This window comes from Myodes glareolus, chromosome 8, assembly GCF_982192425.1.
Source record: "Myodes glareolus chromosome 8, mMyoGla1.1, whole genome shotgun sequence".
NCBI lineage: Eukaryota > Metazoa > Chordata > Mammalia > Rodentia > Cricetidae > Myodes > Myodes glareolus.
In genome coordinates, this window is record NC_142033.1 from 47,830,126 (window position 1) to 47,840,649 (window position 10,524).

Below are 10,524 nucleotides of genomic sequence, written 5' to 3' on the forward strand. Positions count from 1 at the left end.
ACCTCAAAAGCAAAACTCCGTGACCCTATCATTCCCTGATGTAGATGCCTACAAAAACAACACCACATAGGCAATGCCAATTTCCTTTAACTTTGAGTAGTAATTTGACACTCACAGACTGCTGACACAGTGACTTCTAAATAGCGTGGGTAGGTGACCTTGAGAAAATCCAGAAATAGCACAGTTTGAACAGAGAACCTTTAGAGCTATCTCTTTTTGAAGGATTTCCTTTGAAAATGGTTTCAGAGTTTACATCCCAGGGTCTTTGCCTGATAGTCTTGGAAATCTCTGAAATTCCGTCAAAGCAGGTTCTTATTGCTCCTATGCAAAGTCCTACAGTTAATTTAATGGTATCAGTATCTTTAGCAATTTTGACCACCTTCGTATATTATTTCTTTGTCAAAATCTATATTTATTCTACATAATTTCTTCCATTTTCTATTCCTAATCTGAACTGCCCTCCTAGACAAAAGCATCGAACAATAACCATGCCCCAGTTACAAAGCTATGCTGTTTTGAAATTTCTCACAACAAATTAAATTATTATTTTTATTTAAACAATTTACTTTTATTGTTATCTGTTTTAAACATTCCTTTATTTTTATATAGCTATGCGAGAGTTGTGTGCACTCATGTGTGTGTGCACATGTGTACCATGGAAAAGGATAGAAAATAATTTGCAACAAGAGTGACAGCTGCCATGTTGTTCCAAGGAGCTAAACCGTTGTCTCCCACAAAACAATGTTAAGTATCTTTAAGGTTTGAGCCATTGTTTCTGCACAAGTGAATTTTTAAAATTCAGTTTCATTAGAACATTTAGGACACAGGTAAAACAGAAAAATCATTTTATAGACATGACATGAATTACTTTTTGCCCTGTTCCTAATAGAATCTTTATTCCCATCTGAAACCTTGAGGTGGCTTTAATGTCTGTATTTATACTGAAATTATTCTCCTGAACTCTTAACATGATCTTTCTTTCTTCCATTCTTCCTTCCTTTCTTTCTTCCTTCCTTTCTTTCTTTTGTTCTCTTTCTCTCAAGTGATTTATTTTCTTTTCAATTTTATTTTTCTTTAATTGAAAATAGATATTTCATAAAAGATGTTCTACATGGAGATTCCCCTTCTTCAGCTCCTGTAAGAAACCCCCCACCTTCTCTCCCCTCCTACCCAAATATATGTACTTCCTGTCTCTGACTTTTTCAAAAGCCAAAAAGGCATTAAAGTAATAATTAAATAATATAATAAGAAGAAAAAACAGAATAGAACAAAATAAACCAAAGGAGTAACATAGCAAAATTGATGCAAATACCCACACATTTGCATACATAGATATCCCATAAAAACCACAAAACAAAAACTATGGTATACACACAAATGATTGTAAGGTTAAAATAAAATCTCTGAGAAAACATTTTGAGACAAGGGAACTCCAAAACTTCCACTGTGTTCATCCTGTGTTGGCCTTCTGCTGCTGGGCATGGACGGTCTTAAGAGTGCTGTGTATACTCAGTGAGACTCTGTTAGAGAAAATCAATTTTTCATTTGGGAATGACTATCAATTGGATATAGCTCCTGGCTTAGGGATGGAAGATTGTGCCTAATTTCCCTCTCAGTGCTGGGAACCCATATGTTCCAGATCAGGCAGGCATTGCATACACAGATTCAAAGAGCTCAATGTTCACCAATCCTGCTGTGCTTAGAAAGCCCTGATCCTTTGGTGTCTTCTATCCTCTCTGGCTCTTACCATCAAACTGCTCGCTCTGCTACAGGCTTCTCTGAGTCCTGAGAGGAAGGATTTGATAAGAATGACCCATTTACTTCTGAGTGTTCCAAGATCTCTCACTTTCTACATACTATGGTTGTGGGGCTCTGTATTTGTTCCCATGTACTACTGAAGGAATCTTCTCTGATGATGGTTGAGCAAAATACTGGTCTGTGAATATAGCAGAATGTAATTAGGAGTCATTTTATTGCTAATTCATTTAACAGAATAGTAGTATTTGGTTTCCTCTAGGTCCCTGATCTACCTATTCTCGGGTTCTTAGGCTTTCATCTCAGTGAGCTGGACTTCATGATCTTTTATCAAACTCTGATAAATGTATTATAAAACTTCTATAATCTGCATTTTCAAACTTTTGCAAATTCTTCTAGAAAAAAATTGTTTTTTTTCTAAGAATTTCCTAAGAATGCAAAGGTGAGTTCTAGTCAAAGAAATGATCCCTTTCTCTGGTGACAATTTTTGTAGTATTTATCTTTGCATCACTGTGACTGGAATATTTAATAGAAACAAATTAAATGATATAACCTTTGTTTTGACTCATATTTCCACAGGGTTCAAGAAGTCATAAAAGGGAAGGATTCTAGGGTAGCACAAGAGATTAGAACATCACTATAGGATAATATTGTAATGTCACGATTTACAGGAAGTAGAGACAGAGTCTGGAAGCAAGGGCAGGGTGATATGAAACTCAAAGGTGGACTCCCATTTCTAGGACCCACCTTTGAAGGATACATAGTTTCCAAAAGGAGTGTCTATGGAGCAAGCATTTAAAACTGAAGTCTTCAGGGATGTCACTTACAAAACATAATGATCTATACTTCATCTGTCATTATCTATCTATCTCTCTCTATATATCTACCTACCTACCTACCTGCCTATCTATCTTTACTTCTCTCTCCTCCGTTAAGAATTTTATAATCCTATGTGCCATTTTACTCAGTTTTATTATCCACTTTCCTATTGTCCAAAAACATTTAGAACCCAAAAATTATAAAAAAAAAAATTTATAGTGAATGTATACTTGCTTTTTCTCACTTTTTAAAAGCAGATGATGAGTTTTATTAGTTGTTTTTATGCATGGAATATACCTTATCATGTATCCAGAATGGTATAGATACAGAAAGTTTGGAAATGATAGTAACAAATAAATTATAGTTGGTGTTGGGCATAAGAAAGGGGAATTGTTTAGCATTTAGAGAATGTGAACTGATGGCAATTTGACAGCAACAAATCTTGCTATCTTGATAAGTATGTCCAAAGTTGCCACTATGTTAGCATTCACAACCGATTTCTGACAATTAGTCATCGGTCCCTTTTACTTAAACTTATGGAATCAAAACTGACCCATCCCAAGGAATTCACTAAAGTATATGACTGGTATTTCATTGTTTAGGATAATGTACATCTGTTATCTACTATAAAATTTTGATTTTACAATTATATACATTTGAAAATGCAGACACATTTGCATATTATATATAGACAATATGCATATAAAATATAGTATTCTTCAAGTCACATATTAAGGACTTTATCACTTTCAATATTTGTACAATGGCTTTCTGTGCTCAGTGATCTTAAGGCCCAGGAAACATTCAGTGTGTAAGGTCATTCTTAAGGCTCATCTCTGTTGTACAACTGTGGAAGTACATACTGAAAACAAAAGGTTGATATTTAGTATTCAGCTGTCCTTCTTTTTGATAAATAAGCTTAAACCCAAAGAGATTAACTCCACTGATTTCACTGTGCCCTGTAGCCTTGAAAGTATACAGAAGATGCCAAACGCTTGACTATCAGATAAAAACATGCTCTTGTTTTCTATAGTGGAGCAGTAGAGTGGCAATAGTTTTTGTGATGAAATCCCTGACCTACTTCAATATTTACGTTTTATCCTGCTGAGAGAATAATTCAGCTTAGTTGAATAACTACCGTAGAGGACAGCATAATTTATAAGGATTTCTAGGTTTATATCTTTAAGTAGGTAAAACATACATGCACACACACACACACACACAAAAAGCTTCATTGAGATGATCATAATTAATACCTCAATTAAATACAAATCAAAAGAAAAGAGAAAGAAATTCAGATCAATTATAACTCCAGGAAACATTCCAAGTAGATAAAAATGTGAGAAGCTTCTTGATAAAGAAAAGGGTTAAAAATGTAATTGACTAGACTGAATTAAACCAGTCATGCACAGAAGAAAAAAGGAGGTAAGAGAAAGGTCAATATAAGATTATAATGAAAATTAAAAATAAAGCTAAGTCAGTGCAATAGTGTTAATAATTTAAGTGGAAACAATTATTTGGTCTTGCACCAAATGATGTCCTCTGATTTTAAGCATCGTCCCACTTTGGAGTTAACTGTGTGCTATAATGAAGGTGTCAACAACTAGCTGTTGGTACTTTGCTTCTCTGTTTTGATCAGATAATTTGCATTCCGTTTTTAAAACTTCAATGTTTCCTTTTACGTTTTTCTTTTTTATGTATTTTGCATCTTTTTTAACCTTCAAAGTTATTATTAGTGATAATAAAATATATTGCAATTTTCTTGTCATAAGACAATAAAAGCTGTGATTTCTTTCATATCAATAATCACACATTACAATCCCTGTTCCATATGTGAGCAATTATACTACATTAGCACCATAAATACCACTGTACAGTTAAAAAAAGGTACTACTTAAGAATAGCAAGCTCATCCCAATTCACATAAAAAATGTGAAGCCTGCCTCATTCCATGCAATTCCTTTAACCTCATCTGTTTTTGTGGCTAATGCTCATCTTTGCACTAGCTAAAACCTTATAAAACTTCACTAGGTTCTGTCTGTTTTTACCTGTTAAAGACTTAATTGTTTATTTTGTCTCTTCTTAGGGAAATGAAGCATCCACACCCTAACAATCTTCTGAAGTAAGCATGGGATGAACATGTTTTTCTCAGAAATCAAGAGAGCATATCCTCCTATAGCGTTTCTAGTGAAGGATGTAAGACGCTATAATAGAATTGGAGCGCTTGCTTAATAGTCACAGTTTGTATAAATGAGAGTCATATGTCAACTAAAAAGAAAAAAAAAGATATTTCAATGACTTTGAAGAAAATATTCAGGAGTTTATATGTGTTTCCTAAAAGAGTTTTTAGTAATCATACCAAGGTAATATCTTCATTATTTTTAATTATTTGTCAAGTATTTATAAAAATTACAGTATATTGTTTATTAGCTTAAACTCTACGTTTTTCTATGTCTACTCAATAATCACCTCAATCAGCCATAAAAGGACATACTTTGAACAGTTCACAAAATGTCAAGCAAAATGACACTGAGAGCTCTTTCGGAATTCCACACTGATAACATGGGTCCTTTAAATTAGTGTTGAAAAGATTACACAATTAACAGATTTGTAAAATGCACACTTAATTTATTCTTAAGGCAAACTTTCTCAAAATAAAGAACTTTATTTTTTTTAAATTAATAGACTCTATAAAATATCCACCCAGATTAAGATCAGATTGATCAATTTCTCACTTCAAGCCTGCCCCCACACGGTAGTGTGTAAATGGAAATAAAGAACATCCTTGAAATGCAAAAGTATAGATATTTACTAAAAGCTAAGAGTTTCGTTTAGTTAATCTTCGGTTGCTGTGATGAAGTACTAAAATCAAAGGCAAATTTCAACAAAAAAAAAGAGCTTGTTTTAATTTAAAGTTCCAGAAGAAATCAAATCCATCATGATGGGAAAGACAGGGGAATGTGCAAGGAGGGAAGAGCAACAATAGCAGGAAGCAGGCTATAACGTTTTTGGTTACACAGGAAGCAGAGAGTGAGATCAGGAAATGGTGTAAGGCCTCTATTCAAGCCACAGTAGTGCACTTCCTCCAACAAGGTTCTGCTCTAATCATATCACACACCGAGGACCTTGTGCTCTGATTTATGAACACTATGAGAACACTTCTGATCTAAACCACCACAACATATATACACTTCTCATGCATATGATCAAAATAATTTATAATTTTTTGCACTCACTGAGGGAAAGAGTTAATCACCTTAGCACATTCTAATATCATTTTTCCATGAAAGTCAACCCTTTTCAGTTACTTGTTGTTCCAAATACTTAGGGAAAACTTCAAAACAGAAAAAAATAAAAAAAATCAAAAAGCACAAACTTCTTGTTATATTGTAGACGCACAACCAATTCTTACAGTAAAATGAAGAATTTCCAATTCTTGTCTTGGTAAAATACTTTCAATATTGTTTCAGACTTATTCAATAAATCTCTAACTATGTATTCTAGGATGTCTTTAAGCATATGAATAGAGGAATCTTCCAACTATTAATATAATTTTAAATTATACATTGTTATATGCCCATATATCATAAAAATTATATTTAAAATTCAGATAGAAAAATTTGTAAAAGAATTGCCCTAATAATTAGTAAGTATATTTGCCACTGTCACTTTCCATTCCCTACATACATAAATTCATAGAACCTCAAATATTTAATAGAACACCTTTTCTATAAGAATATAAAGTATGCTCGTTCAGTCCTTGTCCAGCTGGCCTTGGTGAGCTCTCATTCGATCAGTCCCCTTGTATCAGTGGGTGAACGTATCCGTCGCGATCCTGACTTCCTTTGTCATGTTATCCTCCTTCTGCTCTTCATTTGGACCTTGGGGGCTCAGTCCAGTGCTCCAATGTGGGACTGTGTCTCTATCTCCATCCATCGTCGGTTGAAGGTTCCCTCTGGTTCTGCCTTGCTTGCTCACATTCTCCCTCCCTGTGCTTCTCATTTGGACCTTGGGAGTTAAGTCCAGTGTTCCAATATGTGTCTCTATCTCTGTCTCCATCCATCACCAGATGAAGGTTCTATGGTGACATGCAAAATATTCATCAGTATGGTTATGGACCAAGGCCAGTTCAGGCACTCTTTCCTCTGCTGCCCAGGGAACAATCTGGGAACCTCTCTTTGGGCCTGGGAACTCCTCCAGAATCAAGTCTCTTGCAAACCCTAAAATGGCTCCGTTAGTTGAGATATATACTTCCCTGCTCCCATAACCATTCTTCCTCCCTCCCCCCATCCCATTCCCCCAAGCCATCCCCAATCCTCCCCCTCTCCCCTCTCCCTAACCATCTCCCCTTACTTCCACTCCTCCAACCCCCCCAGCCCCCCACCCCCCATGCACCCAAGTTTGCCTGGCAATCTTGTCTACTTCCAATCTCCAGGAGAATAACTATATGATTTTCTTCATGTTCACCTTCTTATTTAGCTTCTCTAGGATCATGAATTATAGGCTCAAAGACCTTTAACTATGGCTAGAATCCACTTATGAGTGAGTACATACCATATTCCTCTTTTTGGGTCTGGGTTACCTCACTCAGTAAAGCGTTTTCTATTTCCATCCATTTGCATGCAAAATTCAAGGTGTCATTGTTTTTTACCGCTAAGTAAAACTCTAATGTGTATATGTTCCACACCTTCTTTAACCATTCTTCTATTGAGGGGCACCTAGGTTGTTTCCAGGTTCTGGCTATTACAAATAGTGCAGCTATGAACATAGTTGAACAAATGCTTTTGTAGTATGTTAGGACATCTCTTGGGTATATTCCCAAGAGTGGAATTGCTGGGTCCTGAGGGAGGTTGACTCCCAGTTTCCTGAGAAACCGCCACACTGATTTCCACAGTGACTGCACAAGTTTGCATTCCCACCAACAATGGATGAGTGTTCCCCTCACTCCACATCCTCTCCAGCATAGACTATCATTGGTGTTTTTGAGTTTGGCTATTCTGACAGGTGTAAGATGGTATCTCAAAGTAGTTTTGATTTGCATTTCCCTGATCGCTAAGGAGGTTGAGCATGACCTTAAGTGTCTTTTGGCCATTCGAAGTTCATCTGTTGTAATTCTCTGTTCAGTTCAGTACCCCATTTTTTAGTTGGGTTTATTAGAGTTTTAGTGTCTAGTTTCTTGAGTTCTTTGTATATTTTGGAGATCAGACCTTTGTCTGATGAGGGGTTTGTGAAGATCCTCTCCCAGTCGGAAGGTAGCCTTTTTGTCTTATTGACAGTGTCCTTTGCTTTACAGAAGCTTCTCAGTTTCAGTAGATCCCATTTATTCATTGATTCTCTTATCAGATTCTCTGAATGTGGCTGACATGGGAGCTGACTGAGAAGCCATTGACAATGGCACTGGGTCTTGTTTCGTCTGCATGGACTGGCTTTTTGGGATCCTGGTCTGTTTGGATGCTCACCTTCCTGGACCTGGAGGGAGGGGGAAGGAACTTGGACTTCCCACAGTGCAGGAAACCTTGACTGCTCTTGGGACTGGAGAGGGAGGAGGAGAGGAAGTGGGGGGAGCGGGAGGGTATCGGGAGAAGGATAGGAAGTGGAAATTCTTATAAATAAATAAATAAATAAATAAATAAATAAGAAAAAGAGAATATAAAGTATGGTTTTTTTATCACACCTAGCATGCTCATATGATTAAGATTCTGCCATTGAAATTTCAGCCAATATTTTATGTTGCTTTTATAGAAAAATGTTAAAGATAGAGACATATTTTAAAATGAACTTTTCCTAATGGTTTAATATTATAGTCATCTAACAGAATTGACAATGGCAATTTGATTTTCTAGAATGAAGTACAAAGAAAAACCTTCATATTATCTATTCAAAAGATTAAAATGCGTTTTATTCTTATGGAGAATAATACAATGGGAGTTTTGCAGTAAGGGAAATATTTGACTCTGAAAAATTAGGAAAGTAGAAATTTAAAGTCAGGAAATCACAAGGAGGTCAGTGATTGGATGATTACTAAAGGGAAACTTTTTTATGGGGTCAAAGGGGTTTATAGCTAAACATATGCGATCAAATTGTTGATGAAGGTAGGTTATAGAAGGCAAGAATGAAGAATCTCAAAAAATGGTAAGTAAGAGTAATTAGGTGTCAAAAACTATTTTACTAAATTTGTACATTCTAGAAGGTGACACAGGCACCCCAATGTCTATAAGAAGAAAGTTCAGAGGCAAATGATAGAATGTGCTCGAGGAAACAATATTCTTGAGTTATCATGTTATTTTTTGCCAATCAGCGGTTCTATAGAGAGTGAAATTTAAAAAAAAAATTAATGATCAAAACCCACAGTCTTAAGGGGCTGTGACCTAGGAAAATCATTATCAGTTCTCCAGATAGATAAAAGAGGAAGAGATATAGTATTGGTAAATTGGTACAAAATGCTACTTTTATGAAACCATAGAACATATCTGCCATAGTACCAATAATATTATTTTATGGTTTTCACCATATGTAAAAAAATCACATCATAATCAATATAGTAATTTAAATAGCTACCTTGTGTCTCCTCTGTCCTAATCTAAGGTGTTTTTTTTTTCTTTTTGTCTGGAATAGTCAGTAAAGAGATAATTATAGAGGTTTAGAGAGCAGGAAAACATCTTTGTATTTGGGGAAATTGGTAGTTAAGTGTTTAGGACTGTATGATTAAGAATAGGATGTTCTGCTGAAATGTTGTAATTTGTTCTCTACAGTAAGTTTGTTTATAACATAGGTAAATATATCAAGGAGACTAAATAACTAACAATTTTTAGACATAGCTGATGGAGTAAACATACTTAAACCAGGGTCAAAGGTTACTCAAAGATTCTTCAACTATAAGTGATTGAATCAAATTAATTTAACTTTCACTAAATCATCATCTCATATGTTTAAGTCTGGTGAGACATGTATAGAGAATTAATTACCTATATGTGAAGAAAAATGGAAATAAAATAAAAACATTCGTGAATTGACTGAGTTCTGCTGATTAATCTGTGTCCACACATCAGTACAGAGAGCAAATTACGAATGTTGAGGAAAGATCAGAATGTTTGATATCCATTTCAAAGAATTTCAAAGAAAATTCTCTTAAGGAAAATATATAATTAGCCTAGAATTTATTAGTATGTAAAAGCTGATAAAAAAGAATTTACCTCTCATGAAGATTCTTCGATATTAATGGCCTAGCAAGTGTTTTCCTTGATCTGAAACCTTACAGTGTTGTAAATTTTTTCCTTTTTTTACTTTTATTGAAAACAGCTTTCTTTTCAAATGATATATCCTAATTATGGTTTTCCCCTCAGTTTGATCCTCTCACTTTCTCCCCACCTTCTCCAATAAAGATCCACCCTTGTTCTGCCTCTCCTTATAAAACAAACATGCTTCTAAGAGGTAATGTGGCAAGAAAATATGATAAAATGAGATGAAACAAAACTAATAAGGTAGAACAGGAGGAAATAAGCAAATAGAAAGAAATGAAAAGAGCACTGCCTGAAGGAGTATGAGACATCAACAAATGGAGACGCACACATTCATACACTCAGGAAGCCAATAAAAATTTTTAAGTGAAAGCTGTAATATATATGCAAAGTTTCTGTGAATATACACACATACACAAATATATATGCATATGTATGTTATATATTTTTATATGTGCATACATGTGTTTACATATGTGCATATATACATATATATAGAGAGAGATATACATTTATTAAAGGACATGGTGTGACATTGTAAGAAACCTGCAGTGATACACTGAGTTCATTTTGTTCGTCATCTAGTGCTGGGCATGCAGTAATTCTTTAGAGTAGTTTTTTTCCCAGTGAGACTCTCTTGAAGAACACTAAGTTTTCAATTACATGCAGTTATCAATTGGAAATAGATAGTGGGTTAGGAATGTGGGAATGT